Genomic DNA, 14966 nt, shown 5'->3' on the forward strand with positions numbered 1-14966 from the left:
CTCAAGATCCGCCCGCCTCGGCCTCCCAAAGTGCTGGGATTACAGGCATGAGCCACCGCGCCTGGCGATTTTTTTTTTTTTTTGTATGTCACTCTAGTTTCCTGATTGCATGTCTCAAAACATAATGTGACATGAAACTTTAAATCATATTCACTTTTTTTGTTGTTGTTGTTGCTGTTGTTAACATATTTGGAAAAGAGAGGCCAAAGTAATAATAATCATGTCACCCAAATTAATAGCACAACATCTGGATTGCAACTTTTACAGATTCATCAGAACTGGAACCAGATGCACACTATCTTTGCTGACTCTGAACAATATTATTGTACTTTCTCTAAACATAGCAATGGAGTCTGTTTGACGTGCAGGAATCTGCGGCATCATTACCTTGGGTATAAAATGCTGTTTTCATGCCTTTGGCAAACATCAGTCACCTGGCCTTGACACTCTAATTTCATCTCTATAGCTTGCCTTGCCAGTGTCAACAAATGGACCTGATTACACTTGTATGGTTCAACTCTAGTTGAAAAGAAAATAAGCCTCTGAACAAATAAGCATTTGTTCCTCCAGGTCAGTCATGTAAAACCTAAAATCACTTTATACTGGGGATGCTGATGGAAAGAACTCAGGTGCTGGACAAACAGATGTGGGCTTAAACTCTGCTCCACCACCCTCATGCTGGGCAACTGGCAGCAATTTTCTCAATTTCTTTGAGAGTCAATTTCCTCATCTATCAAGCAGGGATAAAACTACCTAATTGTCCAGAAGTAGGGGAATTTAAAGGAGAAAATGAGTTAAAAGCCCAGTGTCTGGCACTAAGTAGGGACTACTGAATGTTCCTCTTGCCCCCATCCCACCCTATCTTCCCCCAGAGTCTACTCTGCCCCATTCATGCACAGGGTTAGTACTAGACAGTCTTTCTTAACAACAGTTTTGTCAAATGTTATTCATTCTAGTTTGGGCGGAAAACCTAAGGACCAGATAAACAAATTATCTAGCTTATTTCCAACCATCTCTTCAGTGCCTAGAACTGTTCACAAAACATTTAGGCACTCAGAAAACATTTGAAGAATGACAGAATGTAATTGCAAGCCCAGGACCACCCAAGGTTGCCTGGAAACATGGCATGCCTATGTTCATGCCGGCTTTCAGCAGCAATCTGCAGCAGCCAGTAGTTCTTACCATTGGAGACCTTTTAAATCTTCATTTCCCATCTACCTCCTCCCTATAAATACTAGAAATAATGATTTCATCTACAACGAATCAAGGGCTTGGATCAGCATAAAGTAGCTAAGGTTACCATCCTTAGTTAATCAAATTCCAGCTTGAAATAAATAAGATTCTATTTCATTGATGTATTGCCTAAGTTAAAATAATAAAATAGTCAGCAGACCTCAACCGTGCTTCTGAGGATCTGTGAGGGCCAGAAGACCCCAAATTTGTAGCTACCTACTATATCCAAAGGCTTTTCCAGAAGCAAAGCAAAATCTTGAACTGTGTTAGGTTGACCCATATGAAATTGTGATTTTTGTATTTTGAAAATGGTCCTACGTCAGCAATTTCATATAAATCAATCTAATACCACACTGAGCACCAGCTAACAAACCCTGAGTGCTTTACTCTCCCAAATAATGGAAGGAATTATGTCATCTCTCTCCTCGAAAAATCTTCCACGGCCACCCATTCCTATATGAATCCTGTAGGCAGCAGTGGAGGCCATTCTTACCTCAGTTCAGCCTCTCTCTGATCCTTCCCTTTCTTCCTCCCTAGGTAGCCTGTGATGCCACTGCAGTGGTGGATGTTCCCTGAACACGCTGTGCATTTTCTCACCTCAGGGTCTTCAGTCAAGCTGCTGCATCTATGTGGAATTCCCTGTCTGTCTACACAAACTGCCAAATGCTTGCTGATCTTTCAAGATAGAAGTGAAAGGACACTACCTCTCCTAAGCTTTCCCTAGTGCCTTCATGCACCACCATCCCCCAAGTCAAAATTTACCTCCACCACCTCAGCATTTTCATAACCTCTGCCTGACCTCTACTTTAGGATGAAATAAAACTTATCTTGTTCTATTAACTGGACGTATAGGTTTAATTCCCCAACAGATTTTAAGGCCTACCAAGAAGAAACTAAATTTATCCATCTCACGTCTCTTATACTGCACACATACTAGGAGGTCATTACATGTCGATTGAATTGAGTGATGCTTGCAGGCCACAGGTAACTCTCTATGACTTATGCCTTGCTCAAGAGCGTAGGTTTTGTTTGACTCCCACCTCTGCCATTAATATCTGAATACATTCTGCAAGTTACCTAACTTCCATAGCTTCTCTTTTCTCATCTCAAACAAATGAGCTAATAGTCCCTACTTCTCAGAATTGTTAAAAATTAAATGAAATAATGTACAAAACACACTTAGCCTGTTGTGAGTAGGCACTCAGAAATGAGAACAATTACAATTTAGTTACTCTTATAATAATTATGATTATCTGTTTAACAATTAACTCATAGGTAATAGGTTTAAAGAAAGAATAATGCTAGAGGTGGGTAAGGAACAGACATTTCCAAAGAAGCCTGTACACCCTGAAAGACCAGAGTGTGAAGATCCTGCTTGGGGCAAGCGACAGCCTGATGTGTTTGGTGCAAACACGTCAATCCCACTATCCCCTGGTGACAAGAATGAATGTTTCAACCTTTATTTATGACACTCACTGGGAAGACATGACTAGATCAGAACTTTTGAGAAATTAGAATTTTGGCTTCAATTGAGCTGTGAAAACTTGTTAAATCATTTCATTCTGTTACCATTCAAGAATATGGTCGGGTGGTTTCCTGATCCTTTTCGGCCTGTAGATGGCCTTGGAATCATTTAGCTGAATGCCCTGCCTTGAGATCAGTGCAGTCAGGTAACTACCTGCTCTCAGCTGACAAAATCTCTCCATCTTCCAAAAACGAGAGCAATAACAGGAAGTTGTGGGGACTGATTTTTAATGAGTCTTTCCATTTTTGTCTTGGGTGGCAAAAGAAAACACTCAGTATTCTCTACTCACACAACAATTCTAATACCAAACGTGTGGGTTTTCCACACCAGGCAGTTCTCCAGTTCTCTGTGGATGCCAACCGGATGATACTAAGTGCCTGCAATTAGCATAGACCCTCAGATTAAGGGCTCAGTCCCACAAGACTGCCCTCAACTTCAGATGCCAATCATAAGTAGCAGTTCCCCAGACTACTCACACTTCCATCCAACTTGGGTACAAATTGGGGGTTCCCACAACCCCCTCCTCAGATTCAATAATTCGCTGTAACATTTTGGAAAACTAAAAGAAATTTACTTACTTTACCAGTTTATTAAAGGATACAAATAAAATGCCAGAGAAAGAGGTACATAGGGCAAGGTCTGGAAGGGTCCCAAGCACAGGGGTATCTGTTCCCGTGGAGTTGGGGCGCGCTACCTTCTGGCACATGGATATGTTTACCAACTCAGAAGCTCTCCACTTCATTTAGGGATTTTTAAGGAGGCTTCATCACATAGGCAAGATTGATTATCAACCCAATCTCCAGCCCCTCTCCCCTCCCTGGTAGACGGTGGATGGGCCTGAAAGTCCCAAGCTTCTAATCATGGCTTAGCCTTCCTGGTGAAAGGCCCCATCCTGAAGCTACTCAGGAACTCTAAAGAGTTGCCTCACTAGAACAAAAGACACTCCTGTCATTCCAGAAATTCCAAGGGTTTTAGGACCTCTGTGTCAGCAAATGGAGGCAAAGACCAAATATAAATTTCTTATGTCACAGGTAGAAATAGATAAGGAATACTGCTTATTACATATGACCAGAGTCTCCAAAACAAAGGCAGATGACAAGGCTGACAAGAGTTTCCCCAACGATCCCCACCCTGCATGGAGGACAGCAGAGCATCACTCATTTCCCCCAGAAGCTACTTTAGCAATGTGGGTGTGTCATGGCCTTGACAGAATCTTGCAGCTTATTAGAGATGGAGCTTAAGAAAGGGAAAAAGGCTGGGCAAGGTGGCTTATTCCTGTAATCTGAGCACTTTGGCAGGCTAAGGCAGAAAGATCACTTGAGCTCAGAAGTTCAAGACCAGCCTGGTCAACATAGCGAGACCCTGTCTCTACAAAAGAAAAATTAGCCGGGCATAGTGACGCATGCCTGTAGTTCCAGCTACTCCAGAGGCTGAGGCAGAGAATTGCTTGAGCCCAAAAATTTGAGGCTGCAGTGAGCCATGACCCCACAACTGCATTTCAGCTTGGATGACAGAATGAGACTCTGTCTCAAAAGGAAAAAAAAAAAAAGTGAAAGAGACTGATAGGACTCCACATTGTTTTATTTGGGTAACTAAGAGAATACTGGCACTTCTAACAGACACAGGAGAACAGCACCTTCCTCCTTACCCCATACTCAGCCCATCACCAGATCCTATTGGTGTTAGTTACTAAGTGAGCTGTTCAATCTGGCCCAGATCTCCCTGCTTCCCCACTCATCCCACCAAATCTATTCTCCAAAGAGTAGTCAGAGTTTCTTTATTTTGAAACATCACTCCCCATTGTCTTAAAGGCCTTCCATGGCTTCCCCACTTGCACTATCTAGCTGACACGGTCACAATTTTGCACTATCTACAAGGTCCCAGGATTTATGCTCCAGCAGCACCTCTCACCACCTTCCCTCTTGCCCTTTCCATGTGACACACTTTCAGAGCTTTGCCTTCCTCAAGCTCCTCCCATCCCAGACGTGCATCCTTGCAGTTCCTCTGCCTGAAGTGCTCGCCTCCCCTCTGTGCCTACCCTTCTGATTTTAACCCAATCATCACTTCCTGGAGGTCCTAGCTGCTTAGGTCAGACCTCTGCAATAAACTTTAGGAGTCAGAAGTGTCATCCTTTGCCACCTGGTAGTGGGTGTGAGTTTACGATCATTTGTCTGCTTGTCTCCCATCGCATCCCCCACATAGCCAGTAAAATCCAGGAGCACCTCCAACCAATCTGTTTCTGCTCCATTGTAGCTATCTCTAAAGCCTGGCCTACAGCCCGCACATAGTAGGGATTTCATAATTAGCTCTTGATTGTGGAATGACTGAAGGAGAAACAGCATTTTTTTATTCATAAAAGAAATCTACCCCATCATCTTTCATAGTATCTGAAACCATCACTAACACTTTATTCCTTTGAGGATTTTCAAGTTTTCTAGAGAGATCAATAAACTTAAAATACCCCTGGGAAAGGTTAGACAATTTTTCTCTGCTTGGACTTGAGTGTTCCAGGTGAAGAATGTACTGCCTCTTCCCTGGTCTGCACACAGACTCTGTTCTTTCTATCACTCCACCTCCTATAGCTGCATCTACAGGATGAACTACCACTAACACCGGACACCAGGAAGATGCTTGATTCACTGAACTAACATGGTGGGGGATCATTAAGTTCCCTTACAAGGCTTCCTTGCACCCCAGTAAAGAGCTCATCCGTATCATCAGATACCTGAAATCTGGAGGACAAAACTCTCTGTGCAGCCACATTAACCAGCATTATCCTTTCTGGCCCTGTTTCCCTTCCGGTTTTGACTTGAGAGCCCATACTCTTCCTCCAATTCTAGCTCCTCCTCAGAGCTTCTTCCTGTGAACAGCTCTTGCAGAGCTTTCCATATCTCAGATAAGAAATTCTGTTGGGCAACCTGCCACAAGTTCAGACACCACCTGGATTGTCACATAGACGTATCCCTCAGTTTCCTGGAGTCATTCATTTCCTTTGAGTAATCACCACAGAATTATGAGAAGTGTCAAAGTAAGCCAGTCTCTTGGCCATGGGTAAGTAAATTGGCTGAGTTTCCCATTACTGCATCATCTATTTCCATCTTCATGGGGCATAATATGACAGCAAGGAACAAACTGCCCTTTGAATGCTTTTTCCACAATAGTGCTTAATTGATCATCCTGTGTGTGGGCATTGGCATAGCACCTGGGGTTATTAAGCTGAGAGATTGATTTTAGAATTTAGTCAATTATATTAGGGCTGAAAGTCATCTACCTCTTTTGATAATATCCAGATGAAACAACTGATGATTACCCAGAAATCCAACCCATTGCATTGGCCATATATCTAAAACTAATGCATGTTTGCATATTACAAATATTAACCATTGCAGATAATTATTTAACAAGTTCAAAAGTAATAATTTGCTGGAATGCATTAGGCAGTAAGCAAACCTTGAAGACAATTTCTAATTAGTAATTCATTTTGTGACTTTTTTTGTTCTCCCCATTTGATATACAGTTCCCCAGAATAAGGTATGAAAATTTTCAGTCATGATAATTTGATTCTCATTTCTGACCCCTCTTCAATATTCTCTCAACATGGACGAGAGGACACTCCACTGCACCCCTTTTTTCACTGCCCACACTCATACTGAGGACCATCTCAAATCTCTGTTTGACACCAAACACAGTCTGACGGCTCGGATTTCATTATCATTCACAAAGGAATTTTTCCCTCTTTTAAAAAAATCTTTGAAATCTCCACATTGCATTTGGCCAACTCTGCTTCCTGGACCAAACCCTGTGGAAAATCAAACTATGAGGCACCCACCCACTAATTTGTTTACCCCATGTCCTCTTTGAGCAGGTAAAGAATAACTTTGAAAGTGGAAGGGATTTTTCCAGAAGGGCAATACCCAGCCCAGACACACTGAAGCATAGCTTCCAGATGCAGGGGCCTGCCAGGGACAGTCCCAGCCCACTCCCAGGGAACCCTGTAGGGAGCAGAGAAAGCACAGGGTCTGGGATCAAAAGACACAGCTTCTAGTGTCAGTGCTGCCACTTGTTCCTGAATTTTAGGACCATTTCTGGACCTAGTTTGGTGATGGGTGAGGTGCCATTTTAGCTAGCGTGGCTGCTCTCAGCATGGTGTCAGGCACATCGTGGTGATCAATAATTATCTTTTGCATGCGGAGATGAATGGATGATGCGAGTGTTTTGTAAATATCATGATGACTGGCTCTCTCTAGTACAGGCTAAGGAAATAACCTCTATCTGCTGGAGCCCTCTGACCTCCAGAAAGCATAAACAGAATGCATAGGAAATCACCCCAATTTTCTGTACTACAGATACAATCCAGAATTATAACCCAGGATAGTGTGAAAACTAAGAATGAGATCTGTATACACTCATATCTAGCCTAAATTCTGTTCTTTACACAACACTTCAGAAAAAGTGAAATGTACACCAAGTAAAATGGAGGCACAACTGGCTCCATAGAGCAGGGGCAAGTTCTCAAACAAAGCAAGGGGAGGCAGAGGCATTCCTGGTCAGCGAGCTGCCCATGCCTTCCTGAGCAGCAACCCTCACCTCACCGACAGTCTCAGCCTGTACTTCTTCCACTCCAATTCAATAACCCAGTGCAGTTTGACAGTTTGCTTAGTGAGCAGCCATGAAGAGTGCAGATCATTGCAGACGTCCTGCAGGGAAGCAGGGAAACTGGCACAATGTATTGATGATTTCGTAGTTTTAAATTAATATCAAGGTAACAGTTTTAAGATCTTTTTTTTTTTTTTTCAAGAAATTGTCTCTAATGTCTAATGTGGAATGCAAGCCCACTGGTTTGAAATTAGCTCATTTGATTTCCATCACTGCTCCAAGCCCTTATCTTTCTGCCATTCTGGAGAAATGTTTGCTATGCAATAAACAGTTTGAACAAGATGCTGAAGGCATTTAACCTTGATAAGAGAATAAACTCTTTGAAATAAATTTAGTAGACTTGCAGACACACCAATATTGAGCACGTCTGTCAGCCCCCACACAACATACTTCCTTATGCCTCTGTGCTATGGTGGAATTTTCCAGACATTTTGTGTTCTGTTCACATCTGTGACCTGAAAGTACAGATATTTTCAGATTCCTGAAAGTATCTGTATCAACATGAACTGAAATGCACGCAGTCTATATTTTGCCTAAACTATCAAAGCCATAACACCTGTCTCTAATGTTCAGGAAATATTTGGAAATTTTTTTTCTTCAAAGCATTATCCTTTTAGACTAAAGTTCATTGACATGGGTGTTGGCTTATTAATTAAGGTAAGCAATGTACATAGACAGGAGCCCTTTCATGACCTTCTCCCCTAAAGGAGAGCATTCTCCATTATTTTGAATAAACTGCAAACAAAATACCAGTTAACATAAGTACAGTCTGTTTCCCTGCCATAGTACCTTTGCACATGCTATTCACTCTGCCTAGAGTACCCATCCTAATCCAACTCCAACTCAACTCCCACGTTCCTTCCAGAAGTATTCTCTGGCTCTTGCCCCTCTTTCCACCAAGCCAAACTGTGTCTTCTCTGCACCATTAACACCGTACACATTCTGATTATGGAACTCATCACCTCTAAATGTGATTGTATACAAATTTACTTCTCCACTTGACTGTGTCTTTAAAAAAAATTAAGTTTAAAAAACATAGTATCTTACGCCTCTTTTAACACTGAATACATGAATAACCCAGGATTTTTATCCATTAAAGTGGGGCTAGAAAAATACCTATCTTTGCATTTCTTATGTTATGAATTTATATTATTATGTATTCTTGAGAACTACACACCTGAAATAACTATCCTATAACTGAGATTTCTCATTAAGCCTGATGGCCACTTCCAATAGGTATGAATGAGTGAGGTTTCACTATAGAACCTTTGGCTTGCCCTGTGTATAGAACATGTGCCCACATAGTAAGAATGCTGTCTAATTAGTGAACATTGTGATACCAGGGCAAGCAGTCAGGATGCAGGATTCTTGGACAGCTGACTTACACCAGAATTAACAGTTTGTTCTGGTTTCTCACAGCATGAAATTCAGCTCATTGTCAGTATAGGCAAGTATTTTTTTCCCTCCTTGTTAACATAAACCCTCATAACACACTCAGAGTACAACATAGAAACACCTCTTTCCCCCTCCAAGTTGTCAGAGATGTTCTTAGCCAAGTCTGTTAATGACTCAGAGGGGTCATTTGGAAATTTAAAAGCCGTTAATGAACGTGCTTCCTGCTCCCCACTCTCATCCTCCTTCCTAGTCTCACAAGATGTTGTTATTTTTAACTCCACTGCTACAGCTGCACTTCAGAGAAAGCCAAGCTGAGATAGAGGCATAGCCCTGTTCACAAGATGGGAAGCATGGCCGTGAAAAAGGAGGGGCATCAAAAAGAAGGGTAGACATTGGGAGAGAAGTTAGAAACACTTCTCAGAGAACACAACTGTTGCAAAGATCACGTAGGAGCAGCGGCAACCTTCAGGAATGGGAAATCATGATGATCCACCCTTTCCCAAACTAGGATGCAGGAAGTTCCCAAACTTTGGTCCCCGTCATGACCAAAGAATTAGACAAGGATATAGCACAAGCCTTAGGAAACTGGTAGTTTTGCCAATTGGTGCTAGAAAAACAAAATATCATGTATTCTGACCTGAACAAACCTCTAAACCAAAGTTTCTTACTTTGAATCACAACTCTTGGTCTGTATTATTTCAGAAGTTTTACACTAAAGGAGCAAAACCCAAGGCCAAAAGAAGCTGAGTTATTTGGAGATTTCTTTTTCTCTTTGTGACTCTCGTTAGTACCAGTTTTAACCTCATTTCACCCAAATAAAGGTACTTGATTTCCTCTCATTATATTAAACAGAAATAGTTCTGGTTGTCAAAATTTCCTAAAGTTAGCCTGAATTATCCTGTGAATGACACCCCTGAGGTTGTGCAATGGGAAGACCTGCTTGAATACAACCAAGAAAGCCCTCTAAGCATTTCTCTTCCCTGATTTGTCTTTTTAGTCATTTTTCTACAGGCACAGCTAACATGGATTCTATTCTTCCGCCAATCTTAAAAGATAATATTTCATGCAGCAGCATAAAAGTGCATTAGATTTGTATTGTTCCTGTTTAATTTTTTTATTTCTGAAATATATATCACTTGGGTTCCCACCAGAAAACAGATGGCACACTGAAATTAGGCAGTTCAAATGAGTTTATTTGCAAAGGTGTAGAAGAATTGTAAGGGTTGCTGCAGTAACCTAGGGTGAGTTGCAAAAGACAGGAGGGAGTAGTTGCTAGAACCAAGGTAGAGAGAGTCATAAAGAGTAGGCTGCCTAGAGCCCATTGTCAAGGACTAACTACCTCGGTCAAGAGACACAGTCAGCCTTAGATGATCCCCTGCAAGGAGAGTATAAATACCCAATGGGGACATAAATACCCCAACCACATTTTCTTCTTCTCCTACCCACTACTCCTACCCACTACTCCCACCCTGCCACCTGCTGGGGTTTCCCATTGGCCAAACCAAATGATAAGGCCTCCTATTGATGTAGGCCATGCAGGTCTGCCTTCTGGATTGCAGAGCAGGGTAGAGAAGCAAAGAGAGTGCATCTGGAGAAATTGGCACAAAATAGAGTATTATTTAAAAACCAAAATCTAACACTTTATTTCAACAGCTGCAAATTTACAGTCCCTCAATTTCTAGTGCCTTCCAGGGACAGACAATGTCAGGTCCTGCAAATTCTCTGATATGCTCCTTGGTGAAAATAAATGAGAAACATAAATTCCTGATTTTTTTCCTGTGTAAGTCCTTTGTTTTTACCGAAACATTTTTTCCATACTTTTTCCAAGAAATAAAATACAAAAGGATTGAAATCTAAAAATGTCAGAGCAAAGTTTTGCTACTTACATAGCCAAGCAGAAAATACTTAGGAAAAACTACAAGTCTCCTTCCTTCCCATCTTTTCATAAATGCTTACTGAACAACTATGATGTCCCCAGGTGGCTGTAATATGTTGAGATGCAAAGATAAATGTAAATAAACAAACTTTACCTATACTGGGTTATCCAAAAAATGGTGGTTAGTCACTTTCAGTTAGTTAGCTTTTATTTGTTTTTGGCTCATGAAGAGTAGTTTAGAAGGCAGAACAAGCTTTAGCCTTGCCCTGATTTGGGGGTTCACTGATGTTTCTAGGCTCCTTCTCTCAACTCTTCCTCCTTAAAGTGCTTGTTTGTAGCCTCAGGAAGGTTCTCCTTGTTGCGGGGGATGGTGATAGGAATCTAAGCCTCATACTATCACACCACCAAACCCAGAAGAGAAGTGATGTCTGTGTGTCACAACCACAGTACAGTTTTGGGTTCATGATAATTGTACTGGCTCAGATCACCCTTGAGCCAGTCACTGGAGCCAGGAAAGTGAAATACCCTTAAGTCAGTGAGAGCCATCATTTGGGTTGAGTGTGAGTTCAAGCCAATCCCCATAACCTGACAATGGAGGAGAGACAGATCCCCAGGGATCTGAAAGCCATTGGTCAAAGAAAGAGGGAATGAATGCTAGGGAATCATCATCAAATAAAGATACGTGCAAATGCTCCAGAGGCCAAAAACTGGGGAGCGCAAATTCCCCAAATGGGCTTGGTGATGTTTTACCTGATTCTTGAAGGTAGAATATGATAGGACAGTGCACGGTAATGTAGTAAAGGGGTAAAGGTGATTCTGGCAAACAAAACAGCATGTACAAGTGCACAGAGGCACAAAAGAGCATGACATCTTCTAGGAACAACAGGACTTTCCATGTGTCTGGACTGAAGGGCCTGGGGAAAGTCTCAGATTGCACAGATGATGGAGACCACTTTTTGCAATGGTAAAGATTTCAGGTCTTATCCTTAAAGGCATTAAAGCATCTAGTCAGGGTATTGACAAGGCCAGATCCATATTTTAGAAAGTCAGTGTAGGACAGACAATGGGGATTAGAGGAGGGCAGAGTCTAAAAGCACCTCTTCAGAGGCCACTGAATTTGGGGGCAAGATATTATGTCTCAGTGCAGAGGAAGGAGTGGGTAGTTTGGGGAGACAGCTAGGTGTTAGAAACAATTGGACTTGATGATTGATTGGCCCTGACAACCAATGTATAGGGGAGAAAAGAAAATGAAAGTAACTGAATTTACCTGCATACCAACAAGGATGTTCTGTCTCATGCCAGGTGTTCCTACTGTTCATCTCATATTTTCTGTACAAATTCATTTTTATATTTATTAACACCATCAAATTCTATTACACCTGAAGCTTCCACTGGCTTAATTCACACATGCAAAGCAAAGTGGAATAGTGAAATGATTTGGGGTGAAATTCAGGCCACAAAATATTTTGGCTTAAATTAAAACACGGTAACCAAAAATTCATACCAAAGTGGATTTTTAAATGTTTTTTTCATTATCTGAATAGCTGACTTATGGACACAGATATAGAACCAATATAGCTCAATCTATAAAAATTAAGCTCGAGAAATGAAACTTGGAATTTTGCCTTCTCTGTGAAAATGTTCTTTCTAAGAATCCCTTCTTTACCCCAGAGTTGGCAAAGAAAAGAAGTCTTTTTACAATTATCTTTTCAAGTAATTTACAAAACTCACTTAAAAATATAATTATCAATTGCCAAGGAATTTAAGAGATATATAATTTTTGTGTTGTACATGTTGGCTATTTCATAGAAATGTTTTCTCTTGTGTTTGAATACCACAATTTTTTAAAAAATAAGAAAATCAATTGATATTCAAGTCCATCATGCTAGCTGCCCAACTTAGCTTGCCCCTTATTTTTATTTATTTATTTTTGTTGTTGTTGTTATTGTTGAGACAGACTCTCGCTCTGTCACTCAGGCTGGAGTGCAGTGGCACGATCTCGGCTCATAGCAACCTCCGGCTCCTGGGTTCCAACTCAGCCTCCCGAGTAGCTGGGATTATAGGCATGCGCCACCACATCCAGCTAATTTTTTGGTATTTTTAGTAGAGATGGGGTTTCACCATGTTGGCCAGGCTGGTCTCAAACTCCTGGCCTCAAGTGATCCACCCGCCTCAGCCTCCCAAAGTGCTGAGATTACAGGTGTGAGCTACCATGGCCGGCCAGCTTGCCCCTTATTTCTATTCAAATGGATAGAGATAGAGAATTTATGTCCGTTCTAAACAGAGGGAAGTGTGTCTTCTATATGCTGGTAACTTTGAGAATGCCTATAAGATAAAATACATGTAAGACTACATTTTAAAAGGAGCCAACCAAACCCTGAGTCATAACCTAAAAAGTAATTTCCCACTTAGGAAGTTAGTGAATGAGACCCTGAGACAAACCTCTGCAAGTGACAGGAGCTGGAGACAAAACAAGGCCATGCAGCAATCAGCAGGAGGGCAAATCTCAGTCCTGCACCACCTGGGAGTGCTTGGCTCCTAATAATTCAGTAAATATAGTGGCTGCAAAGTGCTCAGCTAACTTATGAATGCAACAGTCATAGAAAATAAACTTTTTTGGACAAGTGAAGCTTTCAGCCTTACACTTAACTAAACAATAGCTGTCTTCCTACTCCCACTGACATCTTGGTTTCTACTCTAAGCTCTTCTTTTCACCCTGTGCCCAGACCTGAAATATTGGAGAAAGACCCAAGTAAGTATGATCTGGACCTACCTGCAATCCCAGCAATGAGCAAAAGATGATTTCCCCAGAAGCACAAATGAAAAACAATCACTGAATATATGAGGAATCACAGAAGTTTAGAAGAGGATATGAAGAATCAAAGCAAGGAAGAATACAAAACTATAAAACAGACTTGCTGAAAAGACAGAGTAAACTTTAGAAAATATTATTTCTGTAAGATTTGAAAAAGATATATTTGATAAAAAGAAAGAATCTGGATTGGAAAAAATACTTTCAGATAAAAAACTAATTTACTTAATTTAAGAATATATCTTTGGCAGCAAATACCCTTTGGGTACTACAGAAAACTAACCATGATATGACGGCAGTATCAAAAAACTCTCCCAAGAAAAACATAACAATAACTTGTATTTAAGAATGTATGCATTCCTAGCATTCTGGCAAGTATTTTGAAAATGTTAACATATTTCATTCTTTATAGTATTATTTTAAGCAAGTATTTTTATTTTTATTACTATTCACATTTTATAGTTGAGGAAAACGGTCCATAGGAAGGTTAAGTATGTTGCCCAGCAGCACATCATTAATAATGTGGGCTGGAGCTGAGTTTTAAACCCAATGCTATCTTACTCTAGAGTCCATGCTTTTGTTTCAGGAGTGAGCTCCTCTAGATCATCAAGAGACAGACAGCATTTCTATGCTATCTAAATTATGCTAAATCAGAGATCAGCAAACTTTTATAGGACCAGAGAGTAAATATTTTCAGCCTTGTGTACCATACAATCTCTATTGCAACTACTCAATCCTGCCACTGCAGTGGGAAAGCAGCCACAGGCAATACATTAATGGATGGTCATGAATATCTCCCAGTGAAATTTTATTTGTAAAAGCAAATGATGGGAAGAATTTGTCATGTGGGTCACACCATAGTTTACCAACTGTGCATACAAAAGATGAAAAGATCATCTTTTGTGTGTATGTTAAAATATCACACCACTAATACCAAAACTTGTCAAAGATAATCTAAAAACTTTAAAAAATTATCTCACTATAACCATAATGGTAAAAACTACAAATACAATTTTTGCAAATTAAAACTCATAGCAAGTGAAAGACTACTACACAGTGACCAAGTAGAGTTTATTTCAGTAATGTAAGGAGGTTTTTACTCAAACTTTAAAAAATCTGTTATTAGTAGTAATCTAAATAAATGAGGTATTATTTACTCAGAAAATTTTTTCAGAATTCAGCATTGATTTCCAATTTAAAAAATAATACCACTGGCACAGTAGGAATAAACAATATTACCTTAACATGACAGACAATATCTATGACCAAAAAACTGTTGACATTATAAATAAAACTATGATTAATATACTAAGGGCACTGAGTGGACAAAGTAGACAATATGCGAGAACAGATAGGTAGGGTAAGCAGAGAAATGGAAATTCTAAGTAAGAACTGAAAAGATTTATGGTTTTAGGTCTAACATGTAAGTCTTTAATCCATCTTGAATTAATTTTTGTATAAGGTATAAG

At 40.4% G+C, this 14966-nt stretch overlaps 1 protein-coding gene and 1 long non-coding RNA gene across 3 annotated transcripts in view; one reads left to right on the top strand and one right to left on the bottom strand.

The window, feature by feature from the left end:
• LOC116463613 (uncharacterized) overlaps positions 1–1995 on the top strand; it is a 10306-nt gene extending 8311 nt beyond the window's left edge. Inside the window, exons 3-4 of the long non-coding RNA XR_004246734.2 lie at positions 467–570; positions 1771–1995. This is a non-coding gene — a long non-coding RNA (uncharacterized LOC116463613). The remainder of the gene's footprint in view (positions 1–466; positions 571–1770) is intronic.
• The window catches only part of LOC116463610 (voltage-gated potassium channel subunit beta-1), a 494700-nt gene that overhangs the window by 324668 nt on the left and 155066 nt on the right, over positions 1–14966 (bottom strand). The gene's annotated exons all lie outside the window — the stretch shown is intronic.

The sequence above is a fragment of the Hylobates moloch genome, unplaced genomic scaffold (assembly GCF_009828535.3).
Source record: "Hylobates moloch isolate HMO894 unplaced genomic scaffold, HMol_V3 SCAFFOLD_44, whole genome shotgun sequence".
Lineage (NCBI taxonomy): Eukaryota > Metazoa > Chordata > Mammalia > Primates > Hylobatidae > Hylobates > Hylobates moloch.